Raw genomic sequence first — 18,683 nt, 5'->3', positions numbered from 1 at the left:
AGGCACAGAAAATGGTAAAGCCTTCTGCCCACAGTCACCAGTAAGGAAATGCAAAGCTGGGTTTGTGTGGCTTCAGTGCCTGTGCTCAACCATGAGAGGAAATACCGAAAAGGAAACCCTTCCTAACGCCCGCTCCAAGGCTCTTTAAGAGCCTCGGAACCTGAACTAAAGGCGAGAGCGGAGTAAAACCAGATCAAAGCGTATGTAAATAAAGGACCAGGGGCTGCCGGGAAATATCATCGCGGCTAGCCTCCAGGGAGAGCGGGCGTCAGAGTCTTACTGAGCCTGCGCAATCTTTTTTTTTTTTTTTTTTTTTTCCGTCCGGCGCCTGCGCGAGGCACATCCCTTTCCCACACCGGTTCAAGCTTGCCTAATGTACGCAGGCGCCCTTCTCTGAGTCGGCCACCTCCCCTTCCTTGCGCTTGCGCTCTAGCTCTCTTCGAGTTCCTTTCTCCCTCTCTCACGTCAGTTCCTGTTTGTGGCGGGAGAAGGCGGTATTTCCGTCCAGAGGGTGGGAGGGGGCGGTAAGCGGGGGCTGGGGGGAGGGGGCGGGGGGGCCGCGCCGCGCGAGCCGTTGGGCCTGGCTCCGCTAAGGCGTTGCTGCTGGTGCTGCCGCCGCCGCCGCCAGAAACACAAGGAGCGGGATCAAGCGTAGCGTGGCGATGGGCAGGAGTAGAACCCCGCCAGAGAGGCTGGGCGGCCGCCGGTGACAGGTGAGTGCGCCAGCGCGTGTCCCCAAGCGCCCCCCCCCCCGCGATGGTCGCGTCCGGACCCCCAGCAAAGCCGCGCTGGGCCGTACCACCGGTGCCCACTGGGCGGGGACCGTAGTCCTTGAGCCCCCCCCTTCCGGGACTGAGTTGGGGAGGCTGTGCGGGGGCGGTTGGACTAGCCCCGAGGGGGCGGGGGCGGCGGGCAGTACCACTGAAGCTGCAGGGGGCGCATATCAAAGTGTGGGGACCGAACCACTGAAGGGCTGGAGGCGTAGACCCCTGCGTGCTGAGCTGGGGGTTGAGCCAGAGGGCTGGGAGGGGAGAGCCCGCCTGGTGTGCGAAGGCTAAGCCTTTGATGGGGCGCGTCTTACCAAGTGTAGGGGGCTGTGGAAATAGTTCCTAGAGCGTGCTTAGAGAGGTAGGGGCTTCTGGGGAGAGAGCTGTATCTAGTGTGGCCCGGGTAGCGCCCTCTGGGTTGTACCACTGAGGTCCTGGGGGGAGCCATCCTTAGAACGTAGAGCCGCGGTATATCAAAGGAGGAGGGCTGTGATGTTTATAATTTTGAGGGACGGCGGGGGGACGGGCCCGAGTGGGTGTTCAGGGGAGTTACTTTGGGAGCGCTGTAATGCCGAGCGAGGAGGGGGTTCTGCCTCCTGTGTTTGGTGGGTGGAGCTTGGGGGTTTACGCTGAGCTGGAGGGGGAATCACCCTTTATTGAACTTCTTATTGACTTTGAGGGGAAGTGGATGGTCAGTGGGACTGCTGTCTACCCTAGAACCTTTTCGTGTTATTAAACCTCATTTTAAGGTGTGTTGGGACACCTCTGTGGCAAATTCTTCCAGTGGTTTTGGTTGGGGCGTTGGGGGAGACGTCTTAGAAGCCGCTTGTTTTCTGAGCTTTTGGCTCCATATTAGGGAGGGGAGGGGGTATGGAGCTTGGATTTGAGGATCTGTGTCCCTGGATCTGCTTAAGACTTGGGAGGAAGGAGTGCTTTGAGGGACACTTCTCCCCGAGGGGAGGGTGGCTGGGACATCTTTATCCTTAGAATTCTGAGCACCCCTTTCCTCTCATTTGGAAGGCACTTGGGCTCAGCAAGAGGCCTGGGCGTAATTAGGTCTTCCATGGTCTGCCCTTGAACCTTGTTTACTCTTCCTCTGTCAGAGAAGCATCCGGAGCTCTGGCCTGAGAGTGGTTGGTGGTGGGTGCCAAGGGGCCAGGCACCACCCCAGGCCCCTGCATCCTGGCCATGAGGCCAGACACATGTTTGTGTCTCCTTGGTCCAGCCGCTCATCATGTTTACGCTCCCCACCAGGCGATAACAGTTGGCTTCACCATTAGGCGGCAATGAGGCTGAGTGCTGTTTTCCCAGCTGTTCCTCTCTGCATAGGCCAAGGGGACTTGGTGGCGGTGCCCCTGCCCCACACTAACCCAGGGAGGCGAAGGACTTGGGGCGGCCAAATCCCCCACGAATCTGGTTTCTCACTGTGGTTGCTGGGTGGGAGCTTGGCTCCTCAGGCCAGCCTGTGACCTTGGCTTGCTCGGTAACCTTTGTCCTGGGTCTGGAGTTCCCGGAGGGCTGGCCATAATCCCTGATTGACCCAGCTAATGTGGGCTGGTGATGTGGTCAAAGGGGGCAGACAGTCGCTCTGGTCCACATCATCAGCTTCCTAGCTAACTGGCTTCCATGGGTTGTGGTTGCTGGAGAGAACGGTCCCTGAGTCTCTGTGAGGCCACGGTGGCTCTGTAGAATTTCTCTGCGCCAGGGGTTTCTTTCTCTGGTCTGCCAGCTTTTAGAGGGTTTGCCTGATGGGATTAACAGCAGTAGTAAAAACAATAATCTTGAGACCAATGGCTGATATTTATTGAGTGCATTCTGTGTGCCATACACTGTTCAGAATGCTTCACGTGGATTAACTTGCAGAATGCCCACAGCCTAGAGCTTTGTGTACTGTTGTCATGATCTCCACTTTAGAAGGGGAAACTGAGGCACAGAGTGGCAAATCATTTCCAGAGCTACTGAATTTTATTATTATTATTTTAACTTATTTTTAAATTTCTTTAGAAACACTCTTTTATTTATTTATTTTTTAATATTTATTTTTGCTGTGTTGGGTCTTCGTTTCTGTGCGAGGGCTTTCTTCAGTTGCGGCAAGCGGGGGCCACTCTTCATCGCGGTGCGCAGGCCTCTCACTATCACGGCCTCTCTTGTTGCGGAGCACAGGCTCCAGACGCGCAGGCTCAGTAGTGGTGGCTCACGGGCCTACTTGCTCCACAGCATGTGGGATCCTCCCGGACCAGGGCTCGACCCCGTGTCCCCTGCATTGGCAGGCAGATTCTCAACCACTGCGCCACCGGGGAAACCCTACTGAATTTTATTGAATGTTCACCCTATGTCAGGCATGTGACAGGCCTTTTACACACATTACTTCATTTATCTTTTATTCTTTTATTTTTATTTATTTATTTATTTATTTTTGGTTGCGTTGGGTCTTCGTTTCTACACGTGGGCTTTCTCTAGTTGCGGCGAGTGGGGGCTACTCTTCGTTGTGGCGCATGGGCTTCTCATTGCGGTGGCTTCTCTTGTTGAGGAGCATGGGCTCTAGGTTTGCAGGCTTCGGTAGTTGTGGCACGCAGGCTCAATAGTTGTGGCTCGCGGGCTCTAGAACACAGGCTCAGTAGTGTGGCGCATGGGATTAGTTGCTACAAGGCATGTGGGATCTTCCCGGGCCAGGGCTTGAACCCGTGTCCCCTGCATTGGCAGGCGGATTCTTAACCACTGCACCACCAGGGAAGTACCCCATGACCTCATTTAAATCTCAAAACACACCCATGGGGTAGGTATGGTTATGCCTGTTTTATAGACTCCTATGAGCTAGGTAGCAGTGTGATACCCATTTTACAGATGAGGAAACCAAGACACTTGCTAGGAAGTGAAATGATTTGCCCGACATCTCAAAGTTGGAAGTGGTAGAGCTGGGACGTGAACTCCTGGCCTGGTTTAGCCTCACAGTAAACCGCTTGTCAACATGTAACTGGAACAGTGGTTTAGTTGAATCCAGGGGTGGATATGGTGTTTCTGTCCATTTTTCAGAGTCAGAAATTGGGGCTCAGAGGAGGAATTGCTTTGTTCTAGGTCTGTCAGATGCTTGGGGGCCAGACTGGGGTTTGAATGAATTCTTTGCTCATGGTCCCAAAGCTGGAGAGGGTCTCTGTCACCTCAAAGCTCCTGCCCTAGACCCTGCCAACTGCGGGCATTTCCTTCCCCTCACCCTTGGAGCCTAGGGCTGCCATGAGCACCTCTGCCGGCAGCCAGTCTAGCAGTTTCTGGGCTTGCTGATAAAACTTGGTCCCTCCTCAGGGTTGAGCCAGGGCATCTTTTAACCTGGGGCAGAATGTCTGCTGGGAGCTGGGAGGAAACAGCAGGAGAGACATGTAGGGGGTGACACAGCTACTAGGGGACCCGTGTTTGAGGTCCCTGCACAAGGATGGTGTAGTGGGCATGTGTGCAAGTTCTGGTGCTTTCATGTTCTAGTTGTGTGACCTTGGGCCACAGTGTTCACCTCCGTGCAATGGGCTCAGAATGACATCCCCCTCAGGCTTTCATGAATGAATGAATCCAAGAGGAGCTCCTAGAATGGTGCCTGGCACTGAATAAATGCTCCGGTGGCAGTCTGAGGGCATCGATCCTTCCCCACCGCCCCCACCCTCAGTCCTCTCAGGCATCATCCTGGAATCCAGCCCCCCAGCCTGGCCCAGCCAGGATCCGGGAATCTGCTGTCCTGGTTTCTAAACTCTGTAAAGAGCTGTACTGAAGTGCTTCAGTGCTTCAAATCCAGCCCTACCACTTGCTGCCTGTGCGACTCTGAGCATGTTCTCAATTCTTCTGAGCTCATTTCATCATTTGTGTCATGGGATGATGATAATTCCCTCCTGATAGGTTGTCGTGAAGGTTAAATGGGTTAATTTCTGGAGAGCACTTATAACTGTGCAGGTGTAACAGTAAGCCTGCAGTAAACGTTTCCAGTTATCACTATTTAAGAAGAGTGCTTGGCACATGGTGAGCCCTCAGGATATCTTAACAATTGTAATTCTTATTACTTCTGCTAGGATTTTGAAGGCCCTTCCCAGGTTACAGAGCCTGGTCAGGTAACACCGGGAGGAGGGCAGGGCTGAAATTAGCATCTCCATTTTCCAGGTGAGGAAACAGGAGGTTCTGGAGGCTTGAGGGGCGGGGCAAATGCAACCCCCAGGTCCCCGCCATCTCCTACACAGTTGCTGCCCGGAGCCCCTCCTTGAGGTCGAAATTCTAGGTCCTTTCCGGATGTTATACTCTGCTAAACCCTTTTCCTACCTGTGCTTTTATTGACTCTCCACCATAGCTCCCAGGAGTGGTGGTACCGGCCTTGACCTGGGTGAGAACAGTCCTTTTGAAGGCCGAGAGGCAGAAGGGTGGTCTCCAACAGGGAGGGTAGCAGCAGTGCTTATGGGAGTCAGGGGCCAGGCCTCTCACAGCCTCGTGGGCCTGGGCAGGAAGTGTGGCTTTGATCCCGAAGGCATTGCAGAGCTGAGGAAAGGTTTTCATTCATCCGCCACCATTTATTGAACACCTGTTCTGTGTCTGGCATTGCTTCAGGTGCCGGGGATACAGCGGGGCACTCAACAAAGGCCCTACCCCCGTGGAGCTGAGGGAGGCAAACCCTGAACCTGCTGAATAAACAAGGGGCAGGTTAAAGGGAGGTGCTTGGCAATTAAAATCAGGTGCGATGGGCTGTCAGCAAGGCCTCTGAGCTGATCTCAGATTGACAAGGTGACCTGAGGAGAAGGAACAGCCTTGGGTTGTGGGGGGAACCACAGTGCAAAAATTGCAGGGAGGACTGAGCTCAGCGAGGTGCAGGGACAGGCTGCGCAGAGGCCCGTGAGGCCCTGCAGGGTGAGGTGAGGTGCAGCTGAGGGCAGGCAGGGTCACTCAGAGCCTTGTAGACCATCTTGAAGAGCAGCTTGGTCAGATTGAGGGTTTTAGAAGATGCCTTTTGCCATATGAGAGGTTCTCAGGCTTCTGCCTGGCATGGGGGTAGATTTTAGAGCCGGTCAGGGAGTTTCACATGCCTCCCACTTCCCCCTTGAGTAGAATCTCTGCCGTAGAAAGAGCGAAGGCCTTGTTGGCTGCCTCCCTCCTCTGTGGTTTTCACACCGTGTTTCCCAGGGCCCGTGGCTTTTCCCTTTAGGGACAGATGGCGGGGCTCAGGGGGCTGATTTTCTGCCCACCCTTCCCCAACTAAACAGCTAATATCAGATACCAGCACAGAACAACAATAATACCTGCTAAAAACTGTTCCTGCTGATTCTGCCTTCCACTCAGCTTGTGGCCTGAGGGCCTGCAACGTTCCTGGCGCTGCTCTAGAACTTGGAAGACTGGGCCTTATGGGCCTGCCTTCTATTGGAGGCAAGTACCCAGCAAACAAACGAATAATAGGACATCAGGTTGTGATGAACGTTTCAAAGGCAAAATGAATGAGGGTCAGGGGAAAGAGAGAGTGGGGACGTTATGTTTTAGCTGGAATGATCAGGGAGGGCCTCCCTGGGGAGGTGGCCTGTAGGTAGGACTGGTGTGCAGTGAAGAGCCATGGGAGACTTGAGTGAAAACCCCTCAGACCGAGGAGGAATCAGCTGTGGTTCCCACCTCCCAGGGGTGAGGAATGAGGCCTGGAGAGCCTCGGTAATCTGTGCAGGGCCCCCCAACACCGACAGGCTTTGTATTTGGGCAGAGTGGCTCCAGAGTCCCCCCAGCCCAGGAAGGTGCTTGGTAACCATGGACTTCTAATCCCACACCGGAGCCTGGAACTTAAGGCTTAGCGCAGTAAGCAGGAGCCTGGCTGTTGATTTTCCCAGGCTCAGTCTGGAGTGTCTTCCTGGAAGGAGCAGAGCCCCTCAGAGGATGCATCCTTGGGCCTCCAGAAATCCCTTGGGATGGGGGGGATGGAAAGGAGTATTTTTCTCAGTTGATCTCCAAGCCTCTGGGGGACCCAGGGACACCCCTCCCTGGGCCCCTCTTCAACTTCCCAAGAGCTCTCAGTGGAAGGCTCTCAAGCACCAGGCCTCTGGGCTGCACGGTGGGGTGGTTCCGTGGCAGGCTCTTCTGGACAGCCAGCCAAGCAGCAGGAGGCCCAGCTTGGGGAGACAGCCCTGGGAGCAGACCAGGAGGGAAGGAGGGAGGGAGGGAGGGAGGGAGCAGGGGTGGGAGGGGTGGTGGAGTGGGAGCTCGGCCTGGCCCCTCGGGGGCAGGACCTGCTGCCAACTCGGCACCCACGTCAGGTCCCGGTTGTCCTGGGTGCGGGAGCAGGGGGCAGCAAGCCAGGGCTGGCCAAGGAGAGACTACATGTCGGAGGTTCCTGCAGGAAGTTCCTCAGGCCCAGCTGTCCTGCCCAGGAAGCTCTTCCGCAGATGTTGTTTCTAAGGGTGAGGCCAGAAATCCAAGGCTGCCTTGGTTTGCCACCTTGTGGGCCCTTTCCAAACGGGCTGGGGTGGCTGCCGCTCCTTTGCCCCCCTCCCCAGGCCTTTGCAGCCTGGTTTCAAGGTGTTCATCATCTGTGTAGTGGTCCGGGCTGGGAGCAGCCAACCTGAGTGTGAACCCTGCTCCTGGCTCCTGTCTTGGTTGCCATGCAACGGTGGGGGCCTGATTTCATTCCTTGGAGATGCATTTTGCTCAGCTGACGGCACATCCCTGCCGAGAGGGGCTGTAGGAAGGATTCAGGGAGCTAACATGTCAGAAAGTACGTGGCACGGGGCCTCCAAAGAAGGTGCTCAGTGGATCTGAGCTGCTGTTGCTGCAGGTCGTCAGCCTGGGCACCTGAGAGCAGAGAAGGGGCTCTGGATGTGGCCAGCTCGGGCTTGTTGGTTGGCAGGGAAGCAGTGGCAGGCCACTTGGCTGAGGTTCCCACTGGAGAGGGCACCGTCGCTCAGCAGGGGCTTGGCCAGACGCTGTGAGCACTCCGTGCATGCTTTCAGACACATGGCAGGCCGTGAGGTAGGCAGCAGTCACCCCATTTTGTGGAGAGGAAATTGAGGTGCAGAGCACTACATAGAAGGCCCGTGTTTTGCTAAGAGCTGGCACGGTGGGCTCTCTGTGCCAGGCACTGCTCCAGGGCTGTACATGCCTGCTTCCCACCACGACCTGGGAGCTCGGTGCAGCTCTCCTCCCCAGATGAAGGCCCAGGAGGTCATTGGATTTACCCAAAGTTAAAGTTTTAATAGGTGACAGACATGAAATTTGAACCCAGCTCTATCTGGGGTCAAGTCTGCCTTTTTAAGACTGGCTCTTCTGCCTCTGACCAATGCCACGGCCACTGTTTCTGGGATTGTTATTTCTGTTCTTTTTTGCTTTCTCTTCTTCTAGACAGAGCTGGCACAAGGAAAGCCTCAGTTGTCCTGGAAATGAGTGAGTTAGATCCACTTGATGCCTGTTTGGGAGAGAGGTTGCGGCTGCCTCTCATGCCCGTGGGGCCCTGACCTTGGCCAGCTCCATCCTTCCCCAGGGGCCAGGGGGAAGGGATGAGGGTGGCAGGCACTGATTCCTGAATGGCCTCTGGAGCCAGCTTTGGCTGTTTCTGGTCACTTGTATATTCCATTCTCTCACCAGATAATTTACTGAGTACCTACTTTGTGCCATGTATAGTTCTGGACACCAGGGAGCAACACCTAGTCTAAAGGAAGCCGCGGAGAGGTAATGTTTGCCTTACTGGTGCTCTGAGGAAGGGAACAGAGATCTAAGCTGGCCATGGGCGGGGGCGGCGGGGTGCGTTAGGGAAGTCTCCTGAGGTGAGGCATTCAGGAATGGGCCAGGCAGGGTAGAGTCTGGGTAAAGGCCCTGAGGTGGGAGGTACCTTGATGTGGTGGTGATACTGAGAGTAGGCCACTGTGGTGGAGCTAGGGGAGAGGGAGGGAGCGGGGGATGGCGGAACCCAGGTTGTTCGGGCAGGTCTGGGGTCCCCTAGGGCTGTGCTTCTCAAACTGGTGTCCAGAGACCTAGGTGGGGGGTGGCCGGTGAGGGTGTTGAGCATGTGTTTTGGGGTGGTGTCTGCGAGTTACCTGCTTTCTTTCTAGCTGTGTGTTTTCATTTATATGATATTTTTTAAAAAGTTAATATGGGCATGTCATGAATCATCTGGCTGATTCCTTTTAACCAGCTACTGACAGTATTAACATAGCTGCCACTTCCATAGCTCTGGCTAACTGAGGCTCAGGCTGGCCCTTGACTTTGGAATTCACCTTTGTGTAATTGCTTCCTGTCTTCCAAAGCACCGGCCTCACCCCCAACTGTGCTGGAAGCACGTTTCATTGGGTCCCCACGACGACCCTGGGTTGTCAAAAAAGTCATCTTTTGAAATAACATAATAAATGCTTGGTCTGGTTGGTATTAAGATCAGATTTTATAGACCGAGGATGCTGACGTTCAGAGAAGCATCCCTTGCAGCCTGGAAGTGGAAGTCGGGATTTGAGTCCAGCAGGACTCCAGGTATGGGTTTGGGCCTCGGAGCCCTGTTCCAGCTCCCTGGGGTGAGCAGGTCGTGGCTCGGGAGTGATGGTGTAGCGTGGGAGCGTCATCGGCAGGGGACGGACGGTCCAGCCCTGGGCCTGTGAGCATCCATGGTACTTGGCCCGCCCTCACCCCCGCCCCTGCCTTCGGCTCCTGGTGCCTCATTAAGAGAGGTTCTATAGAGCCACACCTCCAGTATGCTAGCCGCTAGCCATGTGTGGCTATTTAAATTTTAAGTAGTTAAAATTAAAGTGAAAATTTAGTTCTTTAGTTGGACTAGCCCCAGTAGCCACATTTCCATCATTACAGAAAATTCTGTTGTCTAGATCAGCCATGTCCTGCGCTCACCCGCTGTTATGGCCTTGGGCACACAATTTATTCTCTCTAGGTCTCTGTTTCCTCTTCCAAAGAATGGGGTTAGTAATAATATCTGCCTCACAAGGTGGCTGTGAGGATTATTAATATGAATCCAGGCCTGGCACGTTGCGAGCGCTCAGTAAATATTAGCCCTGGTGAGGATCCTGCCTGTTTGTTCCAAGGTGCCCTAGGGATGACGTGGGGACTCACACCACCAGGCCCTGCCTCAGGGCTTGCCTGGGGAGGCAGGCAGAGGATGGCGGTGCGGAGCCGCTCCTGTGAGGGAGGAACCCCTCAGCCAGATGGGAGGGGCCGTGTGAGTGTGTGTGTGTGGGGGCGGGGGGCAGGGTGGCCCTGTTCTTCTGCAGTGCATCGAGGATGGTAAGAGAGGGCTGGCTGGGGTGTGGGAGGGGCCCGGTTTCTTGAGAGTGAGGGTAGAGGGAGGTGGAAGAGGCTCAGGCTGGGACGCCGTGGTTCAGTCTCCTCAGCTGTGTCCTAGCTGTCCAGCCTTCCTGTCCTCAGTTTTCCCCATCTGTGAAGTATGGGTCCTTGTGGTCCGCAAGTGAGCCAGGTGGTGGGAGTGTCAGGCCAGTGCATAGGGCTTCTTCTGGGCACAATTCCTGGAGGAGAAGGCTGGGATACAGCTCCTGCCTCCCTGGGGCCAGGGGATTCCATACACTGCACCCTCTTCAAGCTGACACTTGCCATCTCTCTCCAAGCAATAGCCACAGCCCTTTGTTGGTTTTTTGTTTTTGTTTTTGTTTTTTGTTTTGGCTGCACCGCGAGGCTTGCAGGATCTTAGTTCCCCGACCAGGGACCCGGGCCCTGGCAGTGAGAGTGCCGAGTTCTAACCACTGGACCTCCGGGGAATCCTAGCCACAGCCCTTATAGTGGCCTCCCAGGCCCTGCCCAGCCAGGTCCCCGGCTTCCTCTGTAGCCACACACGCCTCGCTCCCCTCCGCCACCTCCTGTGTCTCACGCAGGCCACGCCTGGCGCTGTTCTTTCTTGGCCTGGCCCATTCTCCCCCAGGTCTCCAAGTGGCCGCCTCATCTCCTTCAGGTTTGTGCTCAGATTCCACTGTCTCAGTGAGCCCTGCTCTGACCACCGTTTATAGAATTGGAAACCTTTGCCCGCTTCCCACACACCTAGTCCTCTATATACTTCTTTTCTCCATAACATTTGTCCTTCTGGTGTACTGTATAACTTATCTGTTTATTTAAATTATTTGTTTTAATGCCTGTCCAACCGCCCCCCACCCCATAAATTCTTCCAGGACAGGGAGTTCTGTTTTGGTCACTGCTGACTCTCTGGGGACCAGAGCAGTGCTGACACAGCATGGGTGCCATACTTGTGGAATGAGTGAATGCAGGTTTTTTTGTTTCCCCCCTCCACTTGGCAGAACTCTGAGCTCAGAAGCTGTGGTTCTGTTTGCCACCCCCACCCTGAATTGATGAAAGCTCTGGGCCTGGCCCTGGTTGTGTGGGGCTGGGGACACAGTGCAGACCAGGACAGGCCCTGTCTCTGCCTCGCGGAGCTCTGAGTCTGGTGTGGGAGGTGGATAATTAATTATACGAGTGACTGAGCACGGTAGAGGTGGTAAGTGCTGTGAGGGGACAGGAAAGCCGAGCTCTGAAGGTCTGTGACTCGTGAGGCAGGGGGCAGTCAGGGCAGGTTTCCCTGAGGAAACAGGGATTTGGCAGATGAAGATGGGTGGGGGACTAGCATGTGCAAAGGCCCTGGGGTGAGGGAGAGAGGGCGAGCAAAGAGTTAAGGGGACAGTGGAGGGGCAGGGAGAGCATGCTTACCAATGAGGCTGGAGAACAGGCAGGGGCCACCTCAAGTGGGCCTTTGTGGCCTCCGTAAGGGCCTGTGACGTGATCCCAGAGCAGAGCTGTTTTTGGAGGGTCCCTCTAACTGCGACATGGTGCTCTCGAGTGTTACGGGTCTGTGGCCAGGCAGACTTAAACATTTGACATGATTTCTGTGGATGCTGAAAGGCGGGCAGAGCAAGGCAGTGTGGGGCTGGTGGCAGGGAGGAGAAGGAAGTCTGCTCTGGTGCTTATTCTTGTCCCAGTATTGTTTGCAGCCCACCCACGCCTTCAGCCTGCCTCCAGTCTTACCTGCTCCAAGTAGACAGATGGGGCAGTTGTGGGGAGCATGTAGTGCTCAGGAGAAGAAAAAGTGTCTTCACTATACTGCCTTCTTACCAAAGAGACAGTATAGGTAAAAATGCACATTACAGAAGCGTGTCATGTAGGAAGTGATGGTCCCCGTGTCTCCACCTGCTGGGGAAATGCTAACACCTGATAGGTGTTGAGCAGTCAATCGTATTGGGCTCTGTTTGAAGGCCTTTATGTGGATAAATTCATTTAATCCTCACAGCAGCCTTGGACCTTTGCTCCATTGTTATCTCTAACCTTCGGATGAGGAAACCGTGGTGGAGAAAGGGGAAGTGATTTGCCCAACGTCACACAGCAAGTGGCGGAGCTGAGGTTGAAATGCATTTGGTTCCCGTGGTCACCTTCACTCCTGCTCCCATTATTCTGCCTCTGTTGGCTCTTTGGCACAGTTCCTTCTCTGCACATGACGTTTAACATATACCTCGTGCCCTCCCGTGGAAGACACCATTCCCCGTAAGATCCACTGTTGATCACATAACCACTTTTCTGAAAAGGATGCTGCAGATGAAGTTTATACGTGGTTTGTGAGATGCACGTCAATCTCAGTATTGTCAGCCTGTGAAAAAATAAGCATATCGGAATTGAGGTGATGTGGTGCATACACGTTTGTGCTTCAGAAGGGGATCAGGTCGATGTTGTCTTGTGCCGTGAGCACACTGAACGCTGACAGGCAGTGTCAGCATGTCATGTTGAGGTTGCATCATGTTCTCTCTGGTGGGTGGACCTTCACCGAGGGTTGGGTGCTTTGCTGGGCTCTTCCCACACATGAGCCTGTGATGGAGGCCCTGCTGTCATCTCCATTGCATTGCAGAGAAAACTGAGACTTGGGGAGGCTATAAAGTTGACGGGCAGGGACGTGAATCCAGGTGTGCCTTAACTCCACAGGCCACTTGGGCCCATGGGGTCCCAGCCCAGCTCCATACTTCCTGATCAGGTGATGGGGCAAGTTATTTCACCCCTGTGACTTAGTATCTTCATAAAAATGGAGATGATAATAAGAGTGCCTTGGGAATTCCCTGGCAGTCCAGTGGTTAGGACTCTGCTTTCACTGCCTGGAGCCTTGGTTCAATCCCTGGTTGGGGAACCAAGATCCTGCAGTCCGTGTGGCGCAGCCAAAAAACTGAAAAAGAAAAAGAAAAAGTTTAAATATAATTATAGAAGGAGATGGAAAAAAAAAAAAACCCTCAGCTAAAGAGTGCCTGCCGCATAGGGTTTCTGCGAGAGTTGAATTCTCATGTACAAAGCACTTAGGTGTGCCTGGCGTGTGCCAGGTGCTGCGTAGGCATTGGCTCTTTCGTACCGGCATCATATTAACCGTTGTGACGATACCAGGCCCTTGTTGTGGGCATTTAGGTTGCTTCCTGGGTTTCACTATTCCAGCAACAGTATTCTCAGAACAGCAATTCTCACCAAGGGGATGGCTTTGCCCCCAGGGGACATTTGGTCATGGCGGAAGACATTTTTGATGGTCAGAACTCCAAGGGAGGTTGAGCTGTTGGTTTTAGCAAGTAGAGACCAGGAATGCTGCTAAAACCTCTTACAGTTGGCAGAACAGCCCCATGACCAGAATTATCTAAATGTCACTAGTACCGAGGTTGAGTAACCCTGCCTGAGAACCTGTGTGCACCTGCATAAGCGTTTTCTGCAAGAGAAATTGCTCCAAGGACATGTGCATTTTCCACTTTATCAGTTTTGCTAAAGTGCCCGCACAAAACACGGGTCCAGTTCACAGAGCTGCGGGTGGTGAATGAGGGAGTCGTTTCGCTTGCCCTGTGCGCCTTTCCTCCCACATTCCCACCGGCAGACGCTGCCTGTCGAACCACAGGTTCGTATTGTCTTTGAATTTCTCTCCTGAGCAAGTCCTCCTGGGACTTGTAGGTGCGGCGCAGATTACAGAGCAGGTGATAGAGGCTCCTGGGGGGTCAGCGTGTCAGGACGGAGCCCCGCCCCATTGTCTGCAGCTGCAGGAGATGCAGAGCCTCTGCCTCCCCCTCCTGCCTCCTTATCCCATCTGTGCTGTCTGGCATGGAAAGCAGGTCAGGGAGAGGGGGCGAGAGAAAAAGGACTTGACAAGGGGCGAGGAAAGGAATTTAACTTACTTTGAACGTGTTCTGGGCACAGAGCTTCACTCTTACCCACGTTCATTTCACAGATAGTTATTAAGTGCCCACTGTGGACCTAGCACTGCTCAAGGTTGTGAGGATCGGGTTCTGCAGTGCCCGAGCAGGCCAGAGCCCCTGCCCTTGCCATGCTGACATCACAATGGAGAGAGGTCGACAGTAAGCTTGTAAACAAGTAAATATGTACAGTCGAGGCGGTGATGATGAGCGCTTTACTTTCATAAAGGATAACAGGAGGTCCTCTTGACCACGGAGGGTATGGAGGCTTCACGGAGAAAGAGACATGTGAGCTGAGGCTGAAGAAAGTGGGGCAGGGCCCCACGGATACTTGGAGAAGACGCTTCTGACTGAGGGGGCAGCATGTGCAAGGGCCCCAAGGTAGGGGGTCCAGGTGTGTTGGAGGCACCAGTGCCATGGAGGGTTCAGAGAGGTGAAGCAGGGGATGATGCAGAATAGGGTCCTGGGCTCCTGAAAGGACTTCGGCTTCTTTTACTCTGGGTGAGATGGGGACTTGGGAGGGGTTGAGCAGAGGAGAGGGTTTGCTCTGACTCAGGTGGTCACAGGGTCCCAGATTGTAGGAGGGGCGAGGACAGGAGCACTAGAGCCGCTCATCTAGGCCACACGGTCCCTCTAGTAGCAGGAGCCACCGTGACCTTAATTTTACAGATGAGAAAAGAGGTTTGGAAGGACCCTTTCCAGGACCCAGTCCCTTCCCGAGGCTACCAGCTAGGACGAGGCAGTCATCTGAGGGCCTGTCTCCCCGTGGCCCTGTGTCATCCTGTAAATCACCTCTAATGGACGTGACTCCAGCAAGGTGAGATGAAGCTTCTGAGAGAGCTACAGTTTGGAAACCATTGAGAAATAAGACCTCCTAGGCAGACAGAAATAAAAAGTCCTAAAATTAGGGACTTCCCTGTCGGACTAGTGGTGAAGACTCTGTGCTTCCAATGCAGGGGGGACAGGTTCGATCCATGGTCGGGGAACTAAGATCCCGCATGCTGCACGGCACAGCCAAAATAAAAGTCCTAAAATTAAAAAAAAGAAATTACTAGAGTGTTTAAGACATACACTAGAATGAGTCAGTGAAATCCATGTACTTAGCAGATATTTAAAACATCAAACCTTGCCCTTAGGGACCCATCTCCAGTTACCTCTCCTTTCCCTGCTCAGAGCTGGCCACTGTGGATGGTGATTTTCATTCCCTTTCAGCTTTCTTCTGTGTTAAACATACTCACCAACACTCCAGCCTTGCCCCTCCGGGGTGCACGTCCCTCCTCCGGCCAGATCATTGTACAGGTGGGAGCGCTAAGGCCAATGAGGGTGTCGCTTGCAGCTGCACAGCCAAGGAGCAGCAAAGCCTGGGGCTGAAATCCAGAGCCTGCGAACCCCAGATTCCTCTTCCTTATTCATTGGTGACTGGCCCTGAGGTGAAAATCCAGGCAAGCCAGCCTTGGGGTTGGGGGGAGCCCCAGAAGCCAGGAGGCCTGATTTTAGCTCCCCTATATCTTCTGGACTCCCAAACCCAGGTTGTTTTTTATTGTGACTTCATCATAAAATACAGAAAAAGATGTTCAACGTATTTTATACAGTACAGTATAACAAATAACTGTAAAGCTGTGATTCTCTGTAATCATAATAGAACATTGTCAGCTCCCAGAAACCTCCCTCCTCTGTTACTCCCAAATGTAACAACCCTCCTGACTTTTGGTTATTTGCTTCCTTGATCTTCTGCACAGTTTTACAAGTGAGAAACAAATGGTGTCATGTTGCCTGTTGTGAACTTGCTGTCCACGGCCTCATACTTGATGTGTCATTTGGCATCTGGCTTCTTTCACTCCGTGTAAAGTTGTTACGCTTCATCCCTGTTGTAGGTATCAGTAGTTTGGTCCCTGTGTGGTGTTGTGCTCTATGAATTTTACCTTAGTTGTTTATCCATTCTCCTGTGGGTGGATACCTGGTCTGTTTCTAGTTTTGAGGTTACTGTGAATGTTGCTGCTGTGAACATTGTAGTACATGTCATTTGGTAAACAAAGGCACTCATTTCTGTTAGAGGGCTGTGGAATTGCTGGTTCATGGGGTAGTTTTTAATTGAGTTTTAATTGTTACTGCCAAACAATTTTCCATAGTGGTTGAACCATGTTATACTCCCAGCAGTACCGATTCCTTTACGTTTTTGACAACGCTTGGAGTTGTCAGTTTTTAAAATTTTAGCCATCCTGGTGGGTGGTTTCAATTTGCGTTTCCCCATAACTAATGAAATTGTGTGCGTTCCTTCACTGTGTGAGTGTCCTCTCCTTTGAGGTGCCCTTGCTCTTTTCACCTTGCCTCCCAGGTGGCTCACCTCTAACTGACAGCTGTAGCTCCTGCCCAGACCCTCAGCGACTGAAGCCCAGACACCCTACGGAGCAGTGGGTGGGGTGGGGCCATGCAGACACTCCCCTGCTGTGCTGATGCCTGGCTTCCAGAGGCAGGTCTGGGTGTCCTCCATTGGGAGCTCCCCAGGGAGCAGGCCATCTTCTTGGCTGTGGTGATGGTGTTTCGTCACTGCAGGACTGCGTCACAGATACCTCAGCTGACGTGCCACCCTCAGCGGGAGGATGGGCAGGATCCAGGCAGGATGCAGGGGATCTTCCAGTTCCTCCCCCACCCTCGCCCGAGCTGCTGCTTGCTGGCTTTTTAGTCGCTGAAGTGAGAATGTAAAAAGGGGCTCTGGTGTGCCGAGCTCCTCAGCTGGGAGACCCAAAGCAAACAGTTCCCCTCTCTCAGCCTCTGCCCTGCCCTGGGCATGGTCATGGCCCTCTGGTGGGGTGGCTGGGAGTGATCAGGAGAGGCTCTGGAGGAGCGCCCTCACGCTCAAGGCCACCCAGCTGGCATTGGCTCCTGGACTCTGCAACCCTGACCACTCTCGGCCACACCCGGCTGCCTTCACCTCTCTCTGATCAGCCACGTGTTTGGGTGTTCACTGGGGGCCAGGCAGTGGGCCGAGCCTCTGCACACAGTGGGTGCTTTCATGCTGCTGACAGCCCTGGTGCTGCTGAATCACGCAGGCTCCGAGAGGTGAAGTTGCTGGGCTGGGGAGGGCGGGGAGGGGAGGGGAGGGGAGAGCTGAGATTGGACACGAGGCCCCTGTCCTTTGCACATCCACCCTTCCTTTGGACTCTGGGTTCTCCATCCCAGCGCTGTTTGGGAACCCAGCCCTATTCTGAGCTGAGCTCGTACCAGGGGAAGGTGCAGCGTTGGCCCCCGTGTTGGAGAGGAATTCCCTAACTCCCCACCACGCCTGCCTCCAGGCCCCAGTGTGCCCCCTGCCCCGGCTCCTTACCCTGTGCCAGCCACGTTCCCCAAGCTCCTTCCCAAGCTTCCTCAGGGGCTTTGCACTTGCTCTTCCCCTGCCTGAAATTTGCTCCCTACACGTTGGCTCACCTGTCCCTCATACAGCGTGGCTAACACAGCACCCATTCCCTGCCCTCCTTTCCCCTGTTCATTTTTCTTTGCTGCCACCTGACGTTGTGACCTGTGTACTGTCTGCCTCCCCCACTGGAATGTGAGCTTCCTGAAGGCAGGGGCTGTGTCTTAGTGACTCTCTGTCTCTGGAACCCAGGACAGAGTCTGGAGCTTAGGACATGCTCAGAAAAAGATTGGTGGCGTGAATAGATTCTGGAATTGTTTCTGAGGCTGTGTCCGGTCCTGGGCTGGGGATCTTCTGGGGAGACTTGGGTTCGTTCATTGTGCATTCAACAGAGAGCCAGACACTGGGCTGGTGCGCTGAATTAGTGTTTAGAGGTGTGGGGAGAGTTGACAAGGAGGTGCATGCAGAGGACCCAGTCCAGCCTCTGAGGTCAGGAAGGCTTCCTGGAGGAGGCATTGGTTCAGCTGAGACCTTAAGGAAGAGGGGGAACTCACAGAAGGTGTTGGGGATGGAGGCCAGAGGGAAGGACCTGAGTGCCAGAAGCCTGGCAGAGAGTGAGGGTCTGGGAGGAGGGGCTGGGGAGGTGGGTAGTGGCTGGTGTGGTAATCATTGTCACGGTCATTAGCCTTTCTTGAGAGCTTTCTAGGTGCCTTTCTGCTTATGCCGGGCCTTCTTGTGGGAAAGGACCTTGTTCTGTGTTCTGAGCACACTGGGGAGCCATGGAAGGGTTTTGAACAGAGAGGGACAGGGTCAGATTTAGGATGGAGTACAGGGGTTGAGAGCACAGGCTGGGAACCCAGGGAGAAAGCCAGGGTGGGAGGGGAGGCGGGGCAGGAGAGGATCAGGAAGCTGGTGGACGGGCAGAGAGGACAACGGGCGGAGCAGGGGTGGGAAGCAGCAGAGGCCAGGGCCTGAGGGGCCTGGAATCCCAAGCTGAGGAGCCTGGCTCTTTCCCGAGGCCCCGGGGAAGCCACGGGTCAGATTTGAGGGTACCTCTAGGTGCTGAGGGAGACAGATGGGAGGATGGGAGGCTGGGGAAGAGGTGGGGTGAGTCCTCCTGGGAGAGGACAGCGTTGGACCTGAGCCACGTTGTAGGGAGGCTGGGGTGGAAACCCTGGTCCCATTAAGACTGAAGCACAGATTGGTGGATGTTTGGGAGCGAAGATCTGGCGGTCCTGGGTGTGTTCAGTCTGTGGGTGTGAGCCCCGGAGGTGCCAGCCATACCTGCTGGGGGACAGAGCCCCTGCTGGACCCTGTCTTTGCAGCTCAGAGGCCAGAACGTGATTTCTCCCCCGCTGTTTACTTCCCTGTCACTGTCCATCTTGTCTTCCTCTGGCTTCCTCCCACTTACCTCCCTTCCCTCTGCCTGGGGCC

At 54.3% G+C, this 18,683-nt stretch overlaps 1 protein-coding gene across 2 annotated transcripts in view; it reads left to right on the top strand.

Moving 5' to 3' along the window:
- Window positions 1-602: 602 nt before the first annotated feature.
- Window positions 603-18,683, top strand: part of AKT2 (AKT serine/threonine kinase 2) — a 48,798-nt gene continuing 30,717 nt past the window's right edge. Inside the window, exon 1 of one of the 2 annotated variants that reach the window (XM_082862932.1) lies at window positions 603-713. The gene's annotated coding sequence lies outside the window, so the exon portion shown is untranslated. Of the gene's footprint in view, window positions 714-8,343; window positions 8,430-18,683 lie in introns of those variants that run through there. The other variant, XM_082862933.1, reaches the window with a different exon arrangement.

This window comes from Leucopleurus acutus (genome assembly GCF_964270905.1).
Source record: "Leucopleurus acutus genome assembly, chromosome: 20".
NCBI classification, from domain to species: Eukaryota; Metazoa; Chordata; class Mammalia; order Artiodactyla; family Delphinidae; genus Leucopleurus; species Leucopleurus acutus.
This window is presented reverse-complemented; position numbering and strand designations above follow the sequence as displayed.